Raw genomic sequence first — 15128 nt, forward strand, 5'->3', positions numbered from 1 at the left:
ACCGTCTGAGCCACTCAGCCCGGCTGAATAAGTTAAGAATGTGTAATGTGTCTATCTCTTCCTGTCATCCTGTTTACTGGAAAGCCTTCAATTTTAAGAACAGGTGTCTCAAGTTTGCAGGACAATCAACCTAATCACCCACTAATTATTTTACAAAGGCACCTGCTAGCCTTCAGACCTATGGATAAAGCACCGGAAATTGGTACTCTACCAAATTTTCAAGGTAATTTTACTGACAGTACGGCTCTCTAGTGTTGATTCGATACCTCTCAGTTATATCCGAGCTACGGATTGGAAACCTGTGATACAAAAGATGAATTGATTATGAATCGCCGTGAGCCATGGAGCGGTGTAATAACAAAACTTCGAATGCTGTACTGCGGTTTTCTATAAATTATCATCATCATCATCATCATCATCTGTTTACCCTCCAGGTTCGGCTTTTCCCTCGGACTCAGCGAGGGATCCCACCTCTACCGCCTCAAGGGCAGTGTCCTGGAGCTTCAGACTCTTGGTCGGGGATACAACTGGGGAGAATGACCAGTACCTCGCCCAGTGGCCTCACCTGCTATGCTGAACAGGGGCCTTGTGGAGGGATGGGAAGATTGGAAGGGATAGACAAGGAAGAGGGAAATAAGCGGCCGTGGCCTTAAGTTAGGTACCATCCCGGCATTCGCCTGGAGGAGAAGTGGGAAACCACGGAAAACCACTTCCAGGATGGCTGAGGTGGGAATCGAACCCACCTCTACTCAGTTGACCTCGCGAGGCTGAGTGGACCCCGTTCCAGCCCTCGTAGCACTTTTCAAATTTTCGTGGCAGAGCCGGGAATCGAACCCGGACCTCCGGGGGTGGCAGCTAATCACCCTAACCACTACACCACAGAGGCGGACATATCTAAATTATACCGACAAAAAATCAATGGTGTTCTTCGTGTTATGTAAAGAGCAATGGCGCAAGCAGATTGGCGGATGTCGAGAAAATGAGGTTACTTTGCTTCATCCGGTCGCAAACTCGCCGTATTTGCTGTGCTTCACCAGGAAGAGCCTAGAGCAGGGCCTCTCAAACGCTCAAAATCTCACGTTCGGTGATAGACGGCTTGTTTATCAGTGAAACAGATAAGCGCAAGACAACAACATAATAATAATGGAGCAACCTGTTTCAAAGAAAGCAAAGACCTTCGAAAGTCCATTTCAAACAGATAAGCGCAAGACAACAACGTAATAATAATGGAGCAACCAGTTTCAAAGAAAGCAAAGACCTTCGAAAGTCCATTTCAGTCGAACTGGGAACTTTCGTATTTCTTTGTCAGTCGTGACGATAAAGCCAAATGCTTAATCCGTGGGACAATAATTATGTGATAAGTTAATCAAACATATTTTTCAATACAAAGGCTTAGCTCAAATTCTACGAGAATTTGTCGAAGGAAGATTTTCCTAAGCTGCATCGAGAAGCAGCTAAGATTATTTCTATGTTTGGTTCCACATGCATATGTGAAAGGTACTTTTTCCTGCTTTGACTTGTACGAAAACTAGATTGCGTGCGAGTAGGCCTATTTCTGATTGTAATTTAAAGAAGGCTCTCAAATTGCTGTCAGCCAGTCCCTTGTTCCAGGCATAGCTGGATATCATTGCAAAGATAAAAGAAAAGAATACCTAGAGAAGAAAAATTGTCTGCTCAAACCAAATTGAAAGAAGAGTGTTTTAACACTGGTAACGTTGTCCCATACAACAGTGTCCCCGCTCACCGCACATAAACATTTCGCAGTGAGGGGAGAATCAGCTGGGAAGGTGGAGAAGGCGAAGACAGGCAGAACGGGTGAGACAGGTTTAGGAGAAGCGGAGTGGGAGTTTGCACTCTGGTCTACCTAGTGAAGTCGTCTCCTGCACCTTGCGCATGCACCCTGAGAGGCTCTGGCCTAGAGTGTAGTAGTGGTGCTAAGAGGAAATACAACTTAGCAACTATCCTCTATTAACACTAATTAGAGGGAAAATTGGAAGGAATCCGATCTTCGAAAATGAAGGTATTAGCCAAAGAAAGAATACGGGCACGAAGGGCGTGAAAATAAAAGACCCCTTAGCCATCGAGTGCTCTAACACTGTCGGGATCGGAAAAGAACAAGAGTTGACAAAGTGAGGTCGGATAGGATAGATGAAAGTGAGGAGCCTGGCACAAGTCAGTGGAAGCAATACCAGGATTTAGTCAAGGTCCCCGTGCGTGTTATTTTAACACCCCCAAGCACAGGGATATCTGCGGGATACAGATGGTGGTCAACTAGCTGAGATGCTCTGAGGAAACTACCATCGTCCCAAATTTCATCCACCAACAACTTGAAGGCCGCACACATCTACCAGGTCTTCAGTTACACTTCAATCAATCAATCAATCAATCAATCAATCAATCAATCAATCAATCAATCAATCAATCAATCAATCAATCAATCAATCAATAAGAAGAAGAAGAAGAATTGTACCGGGAGGTACACCTCTACGCCGCGCATTTAAATATTGCGCCAATTAAAACTCCTCTACAGGAGAAACACTGAACTTGAAACTAGACCTATTTAAACGTTTCCTCTGAAGATGTCACTACCGTAATTTTTTTATTATAAAGTTGCCAGTACTGTGTGAATTTCAACTTATTTTTGTTTTCCGTTCATCAAGACATTTGGACATTCTCTCATAGAGGTCACTACAAAACTATGATCATGCACCCTGGTGCGAAGTGAAAGAACTTTTTTGAAGAAGTTTTGTATTCATATTTTTTTTTCTTACTAATTTTGTTCATCTTTAGGTTGGCAATATTTATCTTTTCTTTCCGCCAGTTTTGAATTTAGCCAATCAGGAATTTCTGTGATTAATTTTTAGCCTATCACAGGTTTCTTCTTCGATTTTGTGTGTAACCTTATATCCTCCAATAAAATTCTGTGGGTGTGTCTTGATTATTCATGAAAGGTCTCGAACTTTCCCCGAGGGTTTATAAACTGCGGGCTTTCACGTCTCTTGGCCATTTGATCAACATCTAACTAAGTGTGTGTATGTGAAGCAGGAGGCGGGAGGTGCCTCTTTCATCAGACAGCAGGTCTTCAGCAAGGTAATGGCCATTTAACATCTTTATTTCTTGCTAGCTCAGTAGTTTAACCCGCGGGAAAGGTTCGAAACTTGTACCATGTAACTTACTTTTCTAAAAATGTAATTTTCTGCCGGCTTATGTAAAAACTTCATGAAATCTGTAACCGTAAATCGGGGATAGAGAGTGATTTACCCTCTCGAGCTCCGCTTCATTTTAGTTTGAGGTGACTACGTTTTGGTAACTGATTTTCTTCTCTTCCCTAATGTTTTAAATTTCTTTCTTATACGGGTCACCTCCATAGTTTGGGAATAGCCCCTGTTTCTTCGGTCTAGTGCCTTTTAGGTTTTAAGAATGCATGTTTAGGAGTGCTAATACACGCCTCCATTCTTTTTGGTGTGTCGGGCCATTTACTTAACCATTATTCGTGTTCCATGAAGGCCCAGTAGGTTGGGTACAAGATACCCTTGTTTCATTTTTGCAAGTTGTGCCTTGATGGCAAGTAATTATAAGGTTTTGATATTGCCTTGGATAGGCTTGAAAAACTGAGAGCGTGTCAGCTCTTTTCAGGGGTTGTAATAGTGCCTCTGGGAGGCCTGAATTTATCATTGTTGGAGCTAGTGCTCCATGTATTGGGGATTTTCTGCCCTTGCGTTAAAATTTGTGCTTTGGTAAAATTGAGCTAGGAGCTCAAAATTGTAAAACTTGGAGCTTGTAGCCCAAGAGTGTAAAAGTCACTAAAATTGGGATCTTTCTTGTCTTGTTTCTAGCTTGTCGTTGTACCTGATATCTTATTGTGCTCACCTAGTGAAAGATTGTTAAGTTTGAAGTTCTAAAAAGAAAAAAAATATATAACCATTGTTACAGTTTTAAATTAACTTTGATTTTGTAGTTAAACCCATTCATCCCGGCACCTTCTTTCACCTCTGCGTTCCACAGATACTCCGGAACAATAATAATAATAATTTTTTTGCGTACAATGTGCAAAATTTGCATATTACATCAAGTAAATTACAATTCACTGAAGGAGAACTTTGTTCAGAGCAAAATTGATTCAGAGATACTGTTCTCTTCTTGCACTTCATTACGTGATATGTATCACACTGTTCCTTGCACAATACACAAGCACACCCCTGGCTGACTCGGTGGTAGGATTTCTTGGCACAGATACGATGGTGAAAGCCGTGTATTGCAAAGCGTGTCTCCAAATGTCTCCACTCATATTCCTCTTTCTTCCAATCCTCATTTATCAGTGCATCTGTACTGTAAAAGCTTTCCTCGATCGAGTCCCTTTTCTCTCGTAGTTCTCGTAACAGCTCCTCGTATGCCGGAGTTTGCTCTAGAGGCATTTGTAGTCTTAAATCCTCTATCAAGAAGGTTTCCCGTTCTAAAACATATACGTACCGGGATCGGGTGAATTTAGATACCCCTAGGACCCTCTTAAAGTATCTCGGTTTCATGCTTTCCAGTTCTCGTAGCTGTTTACGTGATAAGTACTCCCATATTACTTGTAAACTGTATGTGAGCGTTGGTAGCACTTTGACTTAGAAAAGTTTCATGGCCGCCTCCAGTGACATTCTTTGCATATGTTTGATTTCACTTATGCTTCTAAGTGCAGCATCAATACTGATCTGCATTTAGGGCAGTCGCCCAAGTGGCAAATTCCCTATCTGTTGTTTTCCTAGCCTTTTCTTAAATGATTTAAAAGAGATTGGAAATTTATTGAACAACTCCCTTGGTAAGTTATTCCAATCCCTAACTCCCCTTCCTATAAACGAATATTTGCCCCAATTTGTCCTCTTGAATTCCAACATTATCTTCATATTGTGATAGGAAAGACGCCACTCTGTGCCGACTGAACCTTCCGAGGAGGTCATACCCGAACTATTAGGGTATGAACAGGCCGGGTGGAGTGGTGTGGAAAGCAGTGGATCGTGTGAAAGGGGCCTAAAGCCAAGACTGCATAAATAAGGAATAACCGATCTGCACCTACGATTACGTCTCTGCTACTGCTATCTTCATTCGGATCCACCATACGTTTAGTAGCTCTGTTGAGTAATAAGAACATTATCCCACGGGAATATCCAAGTCAAGTCAATGTATAACTCAGCATCTTGCTAACACGATGTGGTGTAAAGAAGAGTCAACGACAAGTTCAAGAAGCCAGATTGTTTCAAAACAGAGCAACAAGAAACTTGCGTAACAAACTACTGTTGTGCAAAAGTAAACTCTGGAAAAGTTATAGGTTTATGAATAGGCTCTAACCTCCGTAAGCAACCAAATAATGGCAAAAATATCTAAAGTACCATTTAATGCTTTTTTTTAAATTTCGAATTTTAGAACGTCCGCGTTTGAGGGCATCAGGTCTAGGTCACAAATTTATTGTGACACTTCATGGAATGTATAATATGGATGTGACAAATGGAATTGAACAAATTTCTGTCTTCTGTTAGGCACAAGAACAGTGGTGGCGGTGGTGATTATTGTTTTAAGAGGAAGCGCACCTGGACAGCCATCAGTAGCGGCAATTAGGAATTAGAAGTAGCGGGGGGTAAAAAATGTAGAGACAATAAAATGTACCCGGTTTGTGAGGATATAACAGCGGGGGGGGGGGGGGGATACATCAAAACTGACTACAAAAAAAATCTACACGATTATAAGTTTTCTGATGTTCTCTGGGCGAATTTTGACAGAAAGACAAAGGTTGACAGTTTGCCAACTTAAGTGCGGTAATAATATTTTTTGAGATTTTGATTCAATATCATACAATAAAACTTTCACCAAAAGAACAATATTACGCGAGTATTACAATTAAATAGAAGTACGTCGTGATTATACAATTAAAATCATTTAGTATTTGATTACGCACTAACAAACTAACAGACACTAAAGAGACTGACGAATGCGCGCAGCAAGCGGGTGAATCATACCTCACTGTCCATTACCTTGGCAACAAAATATACCCATGCTACCCTTCCTCACAGCACATGCAATGTTTCCACGACTTCCTATGGTGTTATGCGAATCTGTTAGCCGCGACAAACGACATTTTCTGCGTATTTCTGCTTGTCACTAAAGAAAATAAAGGAAAAAATTAGCTAAAAAGACAACAGAGCTTGTAAATATTGCTTTTTTAAAAATAATTCCTAAAATTGTCCGCCTCTGTGGTGTAGTGGTTAGTGTGATTAACTGCCACACCCGGAGGCACTAGGTCTGGAACGGGGTCCACTCAGCCTCGGGAGGTCAACTGAGTAGAGGTGGGTTTGATTCCCACCTCATCCATCCTGGAAGTGGTTTTCCGTGCATCCTCACTTCTCCTCCAAGCAAATGCTTTGATGGTACCTAACTGAAGGTCATGGACGCTTCCTTCTCTCTTCCTTGTCTATCCCTTCCAATCTTCCCATCCCCCGCAAGGCCCCTGTTCAGCATAACCGGTGAGGCCGCCTGGGCGAGGTACTGGTCATTATCCCCAGTTGTATCCCCCGGCCCAGAGTCTCTCGCTCCAGGACACTGCTCTTGAGGTGGTAGAAGTGGAATCCCTCGCTAAGTCCGAGGGAAAAACCAACGCTGGAGGGTAAACATATTAAGAAGAAGAACTCCTAAAATTTGTAGTTTCAGCCGGATGAAATGAAATAAAAAAAAGCAATGTTTTCTCCACAAAGTGTGTGGGGAACGCTCTCCCCGCCCCTTCCTAAGCGCCGCTACTGTCAAACATCCTATATATAACACTAATCAGGGAGAGAAAACGAAAAAAAACCATGACACAACAGCCTCGAAGAGCCGTGACCGACCAAGCGACCGCTGCTCAGCCCGAAGGCTTGCAGATTACGAGGTGTCATGTGGTCAGCACGACGATTCCTCTCGGCCGTTATTCTTGGCTTTCTACCGGGGACGCCATCTCACCGTCAGATAGCTCCTCAATTGTAATCACGTAGGCTGAGTGGACCTCGAACCAGCCCTCAGATCCAGGTAAAAATCTCTGACCTGGCCGGGAATCGAACACGGGTTCTCCGGGCAAGAGACAAGCACGCTACCGCTACACCGCGGGGCCGAAATTTCGAAAAATGAAGGTAACGGATAAAAAAGGCCATAGCCATGAACGACGTGAAAATGAAGACTCCCTAGGCTCCAATACCGTCGTGGTCGGTAAAGAACTTGTTATTTGCTTTACGTCGCACCGACACAGATAGGTCTTATAGCGAGGATGGGATAAAAAGGGCCTAGGAATGTGAAAAAAGCGGCCGTGGCCTTCATTAAGGTACAGCCCCAGCATTTGCGTGGTGTGAAAATGGGAAACCACGGAGAACCATCTTCAGGGTTGCTGACAGTGGGGTTCGAACACACTATCTCACGGATGCAAGCCCACAGCTGTGCGCCCCTAACCGCACTGCCAACTCGCCCGGTTGGTGTTTATGAAGTCCCTCATTATGATAGGAAGATTGGTGTTTGGTATGCTGTTAGTGCAAGACGAATAATTTGGCATATTTCTTTTCGAGACGACAGTAAATGCAGAAAGGTACCAAGATGACATTTTTGTGCCGTTCTTTCATCATTTAACGGAAGAAGAAAAATCACGAGGGTGGTTTCAACAAGATTCAGCCTCTACTCATACAGCAGAAGATTCCCTTCTTACGATCTCGGAAGTGTTTGCAGACAGAGTGATCAGTGCTGGTCTATTTCCCCCTCGTTCTCCAGATCTAACAGCGTGTGATTTTTACTTGTGGGGTAAACTGAAACAAAAAGTGTATCGAAAAAGTCCTCACACATTGGAGGAACTGAAAGAAAACATAACGAATGAAATCAAAAACATTACAATGGCAGGACTCACTCGCTTCAGCCAGAATGTGGTTACCATATACAATGCCTGTATAACCCAGGAAGGACGACACTCCAGCATCTTTTATAAGGTAAGATATCATTTATAAGATTGTATACACGCTTAAATCAGGGCAGCCGCGTGTGACATAAGTTCGGCTGAGGCAGCCGCTGTAGCGCAGAATAGTAACACCATGCGTTCTATTTGTAACATAATACAGTTGCAGAGTTGTATAATTTAGTAAGATACTTTGCTCCGTGGTAACCAATACATTTGGAAGTATCTTCTTCTTCTTCTTCTTGCTCTGTTTACCCTCAAGGTAACCCACCTCTACCGCCTCAAGGGCAGTGTCCTATAGCTTCAGACTCTGGGTCGGGGGATACAACTGGGGAGGATGGCCAGTACCTGCTATGCTGAACAGGGGCCTTGTGAGGGGAAGGGAAGATTAGAAGGGATAGACAAGGAAGAGGGAAGGAAGCGGCCGTGGCCTTAAGTTAGGTACCATCCCGGCATTTGCCTGGTGGAGAAGTGGGAAACCACGGAAAACCACTTCAAGGATGACTGAGGTGGGAATCGAACCCAACTTTACTCATTTGACCTCCCGAGGCTGAGTGGACCCCGTTCCAGCCCTCGTATCACTTTTCAAATTTCGTGGCAGAGCCAGGAATCGAACCCGGGCCTCCGAGGGTGGCAGCTAATCACACTAACCACTACACCACAGAGGCGGACTAATAAACTGGTTATACCGGACTGATAATCTCACAGTTGCGCCTCTTAAAGGTCCTGTCAATATCCCAAACATGCTCCAACCCGCACAAAGATTACGTTACCTTTTTTTTTTGTATCGTAGCTCGTGCATGTGACGTTCAGTGACGTCAACTATTGTGCCGGTATAATTATTATTGTTCAGTAAGGTTCAGTAAGGTCGGTGGAATTATTTTCGTGACGTATTTGGAGAGTAACTAAAGACGCCTGAAGATAGTCTTCTTTTGTGGTCAGAGAGGTGACACAATGACTTACAACTTCTTGTCAAAGAGCCTCGGGGCGAAACTGAACAAGGTAATTAAGTACAACAAGATCTAACCTATCACGTGTAACATTAGAAGAAGGCATAAGATATGGCTAGTATGGCCCCGCGGTGTAGGGGGAGGGGGGTGGGCAACGCGCCCGACTGCCACCCGGCGGCCCCGGGTTCGATTCCCGGCCGGGTCAGAGGTTTTTAATTGTAAATGATTAATATCTCTGGCCTGGTGCCTGGGTGTTTGTGTTGTCCTTAACGTTCCTTTCCTCACATTCAACACTCCACACTTCCGCAATTCCAATTACACACTGGTTCATATCATATGGTGCAAGTAGGGGCAAAAGATCTCTATCGATCGACGCCCCGAACAAATAGCATTTTTAAAGAAAACAAAAAGATTCGGCTAACGATGTTAGAGATAGGGGTGTCATCAAAATGTATAAGGAATGCCCAGGGTGGTGCAGTGATTATTGTTTTAAGAGAAAGTACAACTGGGCAATCATTCTCTATTAACACTAATCAGATAAAAATAACGGAAAAGGAGTCCGACACTTGGAAAAATGAAGGTATCGGCCAAAGAAAGTCAAGTGCCACGATGGCCATGAAAACGAAGAACTAGGTAGGCCTCGAATGTTCTAATACATTCGTGGTCGGAAGAGAATAAGAACTGACCAAGGCAGGTCAGATAAAATAGAGCGAAGAGATTGGCACAAGTAAGTGGAGGCAATGTCAGGACTCAGCTAAGGGCCCCGTGGTCGCCAACCCACGCTCCTAAGTTAAGAGCCGCTGGGGTTATTCTACAGCCCCACCCACAGGGAGTGGAGAGATAGGGGTGCCACCAAATTTTCCAAGGAAGGCCCAGGGTGGTGGTGGTGATTATTGTTTTAAGAGGAAGTACAACTAGGCAACCATCCTCCATATAACACTAATCAGAGAGGGAAAAAAATGGGAGGGATCCGACACTTTGAAAAATGAAGATATCAGCTTAAGAAAGACAAGGGCCACGAAGGGCATGCAAATGAAAGACTCCCTAGCCTTGGGAACCTAATACCGTCGAGATCGGTAAAAAACAAGAGTTGACCAAGGGAGGTCGGATAGGATAGACGAAAGTGAGGGGCTAGCACAAGTAGGTGGTCACCAACCCACGCTCCCAAGTTAATAGCCCATGGGGCCCCATGTAGTCACCTCTTACGACAGGGATACCGTGTGTGTTATTCTACCGCCCGATCCACAGTAGTACGGTCGGAGATATTGAAGGCCACGTATGTGGAAATTACCTAGAGAGTTACTGACGGTTCCTCGCAGGAAAGTTTTCACATGGCGCACGTCATGTGGTGTTGCCCCATCTTGCAATGGAAATGATAGTGTGGTCACAGTTGCGTTCTCGCAAAGCTGGAATCACGTGTTACACAAGGAGGTCCCCATACCGTGCAGATGTAATTGTACTGTAAACCTAACATGCCCGCGAGGGGTCATCTCAAATAAAAACTGACAAGAATGAAGGACCTTATGAAACCACAGCAAACAGTCACGTAAGCAGAGTGGATGAGTTGAACACCGTGTTCTATGTATTCACTGCGTGCACAACGTCAGTCCACAGAATATTCTCCGGCCACATGTTATCCACTTCTATGCGTGCCAAAAACTGAAGGGCAAATCACGGCGTTCTTGAATATCTAGGGCATGGTGTCAAGCCTTGTCCGCCATAAGCGCAGTGTTCTAACGTGTTCCTACGCCTCTGTGTTCGGGAGACGGAGATCGTATTGTCCCCACCGTCGGCTATCGTGAGAATGGCTTCCCGTGGTTATCCATTCTCCTACACCAGGGCCTCTCAAACGCCCAAACTCTCACGCGTGCAGAGCGAGGTGCATAGGCTCTGTGCACTGTGCATCGGTACGCTTCGCCTCAACTCGGCTTGAGTCGGATGGTGTAGTGTGCTGAGAGCGACGAAGCGTTTGATGGTAGACGACGTGTTTATCAGTGAAATAGATAAGCGCACGACTACAACATAATAATGGAGCAACCTGTTTCGAAGAAAGCAAAGACTTCCGAAAGTCCATTTCAATCGAACTGGGAACTTTCGTATTTTTTTTTTGTTTGTTTGTCGTGACGATAACGCCAAATGCTTAATCTGTGGGACGATAATTACGTGCGTAAGAAAATCGTCTATTGAAAGACACTACAACAGACTACATTCGGAAAATTATTGTGAAATCATAGGAGACGTCAGAGAGAAAGAATTAAGGAAGTTGAAACAGCTTGAAGAAGAGCATTCTATATCCACAAATGAGGTTTGTTCCAGTACTGTAGCATTTTCATTTTGGTTACAGGTTCTGCATTTTTTTTTAAATTATGTTTACATTCCTCTCAAACATGTATGTGTATTTCTAAATCATTTTTTTAAGTTTTTTAATAACACTGGTAACCTTGTCCCATACAACTGTGCATCTCCGCTCACCACACGTAAACATTTCGCAGTGGGGGAGAAACAGCAGTGAAGGTGAGGAACGCGGAGACAGGCCGAACGGGGAGACAGGTGTAGGGAGAGACGAGTGGGGGGTCTGCACTCTGGTCAACCAAGCGAAGTCGTCTATTGCACCCTGCACAGTGCATGCACCACGCGCATGCACCCTGAGAGGCCCTGTCCTACACTAAGGCGACCGGGCGAGTAAGCCGTGCGGTTAGAGACGCGCAACTGTGAGCTTGCATCCAGGAGATAGTGGGTTCGAATACCACTGTCGACAGCCCTGAAGATGGTTTTCCGCGGTTTTCCATTTTCACACCAGGCAAATGCTGGGGCTGAACCTTAATTAAGGCCACGGCCGCTTCCTTCACATTCCTAGGCCTTTCCTGTCCCATCGAACCCATAAGACCTATCTGTGTCGGTGCGACGTAAAGCAAAAATGAAACAATAAGGCGAATGCCTGGTCAGTTCCTAGTAAAGGCCACGGCCGCCACCTCTCACACCTTCACCGCACAATTCCTTCTCCGATGCTTTTTCTTTTACAAGTTTCTTTACGTCAATCAGTCAATAGTGATCTGCATTTAAGGCAGCCGCGCAGGTGGCAGATTCCCTATCTGTTGTTTATCTAGAGTTTTCTTACATAATTCCAAATAATTTAGAAATTAATTGAACATCTTCCTTGGTAAATTATTCCAATCCGTACCTCCCCTTCATGTAAAGGAATATTTGCCCCAATTTCTCCCCTAGAATTCCAACTTTATCTTCATATTGTGATCTTTCCTACTTTTATTATTATTATTATTATTATTATTATTATTATTATTATTATTATTATTATTATTATTATTATTTTGCAAGTTACTTTACGTCGCACCGACACAGATAGGTCTTATGGCGACGATGGGACAGGAAAGGGCTAGGAGTGGGAAGAAAGCGGCCGTGGCCTTAATTAAGGTTCAGCCCTAGCATTTGCCTGCTGTGAAAATGGGAAACCACGGAAAACCATCTTCAGGGCTTCCGACAGCGGGTTCGAACCCACTATCTCCCGAATGCTGGAACTTTCCTACTTTTAAAAGCACCACTCAAATATATTCGTCTACTAACGTCATTCCACGCCATGTCTCCACTGACAGCTCGGAACATAGCACTTAGTCGAGCAGCTCGTCTCCTTTCTCCCAAGTCTTCACAGGTCAAACTTTGCAATATTTTCGTAACGCTACTCTTTTGTCGGAAATCACCCAGAACGAATCGAGCTGCTTTTCTTTGGATTATTTTCCAGTTCTCGAATCAAATATTCCTGGAGAGGGACCCATAGACTGGAGCCATATTCTAGTCGGGGTCTTACCAGAGACTTACATGCCCTCAGCTGTACATCCTTGCTACAACCCCTAAATACCCTCATAATCATGTGCAGATATCTGTACCCTTTATTTACAATCCTATTTATATGATTACCCCAATGAAGATCTGTCCTTATATTAACACCAAGGAAAGTGATCCCCAGAAGGAATTTAGGTCTTAAGGCAACAATGGGATAGGAAAGGGCCTACACCCCTCCAGGCATGTGCTATCTGATAACTTCCTGGACTAGCGCTCGTAGCAGCTGTTTCTCGAGCACGAAGAACTGTCACGTGCTGGTGATTATTGTTTTAAGAGGAAGTACAACTAGGCAACCATCCTCTATATAACACTAATCAGAGAGAAAAAATGGAAGGGATCCGACACTTCGAAAAATGAAGATATCGGCCAAAAGAAGACAAGGGCCACGAAGGGCGTGAAAATTAAAGACTCCCCTGCCCTCGCAAACCTGATAGCGTCGGGATCGGAAAAGAACAAGGGTTGACCAAGAGAGGTCGGATAGGATAGATTAAAGTGAAGAGCCTGGCACAAGTAAGTGGAAGCAATGCCAGGACTCAGCTAAGGGCCCCGTGGTCACAACCCACGCTCCAAAGTTCAGAGCCCCTGGGGCCCCTTTTAGTCGCCTCTTACGATAGGCAGGGGATACCGTGGGTGTTATTCTACCGCCCCCACCCACAGGGGGAGAAGAACTGTCATGGTGGTGGTGGTGATTACTGTTTTCAGTGAGATCGTCACCTTTCAACTGGTTCATAGTATGAATCTTGTAGGGATACTAGCAAAGTCTTGTGCACTGTTGACCAGGGGAGAGACAATCACGTGGCACTCAACTCGAGCACTGCTTGTAGAATTTCAGTCATGTGCTGCACAGTCAGCCACAGCAACTTCGTCAACATCTTCCTTTTTAATAATTGAGGAAAATAAAGGAAAGAATTAGGCGATAAGACAACAGGGCTTGTACAAATTGTTTTTTTAATAATCCCTCCAATTCCTAGTTGCCGGCCTCTGTGGGGTAGTGGTTAGTGTAATTAGCTGCCACGCCCGGAAGGTCGGGTTCGATTTCCGGCTCTGCCACGAAATTTAAAAAAGTGGTTCGAGTGCTGGAACGAGGTCCACTCAGCCTCGGGAAGTCAAATGAATAGAGGGGGGTTCGATTCCCACTTCAGTCATCCTGGAAGTGGTTTTCCCTGGTTTCCCAATTCTCCTCCGGGCAAATGCCGGGATGGTACCTAACTTAAGGCCACGGCTGCTTCCTTCCCTCTTCCTTGTCTCTCCCTTCCAATCTTCCCATCCCCCACTAGGCCCCTGTTCAGCATAGCAGGTGAGGCCGCCGGGCGAAGTACTGGTCATCCTCCCCAGTTGTATCCCACGACCTAGAGTCTAAAGCTCCAGGACACTGCAGTTGAGGCGGTAGAGGTGGGATCCCTCGCTGAGTCCGAGGGAAAAACCAACCCTGGAGGGTAAGCAGATCAAGAAGAAGAAGAATTTTGTTAATAATTAAGGAAAATACAGGAAAAAATAGCTGATAAAACAACAGGAATTGTACAAATTGCTTTTTTGATAACTCCTATAATTCCTAGTTTCAGCCGGCTAAAATAGAATTTAAATGTATTATTTTTCCAGAAAGCGTCCCCCTCGCCTCCCTTCCAATTACCGCTACTGCCCCCCACCACGGTTGGTAATGTAGGGACAAAATTACCTTGCTATTGTTAAGAACTGTGATGAAAAATCCCATTTTTTTCTTTCCTTCTCTTGTTATCTCCTTTCATTTTTAACCTTTCTTCTCCCTGTTTGCGGGGATTTCTGGGCACCCCAACAAAACTCTGCGGAGTCGGCGCCTCTGCGAACCAACATTTATTCCTTTTCAATCTCTCAAGGCTGCCGAAAATGTCAAAGAATAATAACGAAGTTCTCTCTCACAGTGCATCTGAAAGGAAAATAAATTAACAAATGCATAGTTGGAGTGTGATTTAAATTTTACATTTGGAATGAAATTCAGAAACTTAATTACAACACACTGCAATAAACAGCCCAAATTAAAAAAATTGGGCTCGTCCGGGATTTGAACCCGGGACCTCTCGCACCCTAAGCGAGAATCATACCCCTAGACCAACGAGCCACACACGCCAAATGTTCAAAATTGAGGTAAATAAAGATCATGACGATTGAAGGTCATTTTGTTTAATGTATATTTTTATAATTTGTTGAATTGGCGTTATTATTTTACGGAGCTTCTACTGATAGATATGACGTGTACATTCGAGCAGACTAATTGAGACCATACCGGGATCAGTCTTATGCGATAATTTGATTATGCTTGTTGTTTAAAGTGGCTTAACATCTAGGTCATTGGTCCTCTTATGCAATTTCAGGATTCCTTTTCAGTGTTGGTAAGGGATATTAAG

General features: G+C 44.1%; 1 non-coding gene across 1 annotated transcript; it reads right to left on the reverse strand.

Moving 5' to 3' along the window:
* Positions 1 to 14770: 14770 nt before the first annotated feature.
* Positions 14771 to 14842, reverse strand: TRNAP-AGG (transfer RNA proline (anticodon AGG)). The gene has a single exon. It is a non-coding gene; the product is annotated as a tRNA-Pro (tRNA).
* Between the last annotated feature and the right edge of the window lie 286 nt (positions 14843 to 15128).

Source organism: Anabrus simplex, chromosome 14 (genome assembly GCF_040414725.1).
Source record: "Anabrus simplex isolate iqAnaSimp1 chromosome 14, ASM4041472v1, whole genome shotgun sequence".
Taxonomy (NCBI): Eukaryota; Metazoa; Arthropoda; class Insecta; order Orthoptera; family Tettigoniidae; genus Anabrus; species Anabrus simplex.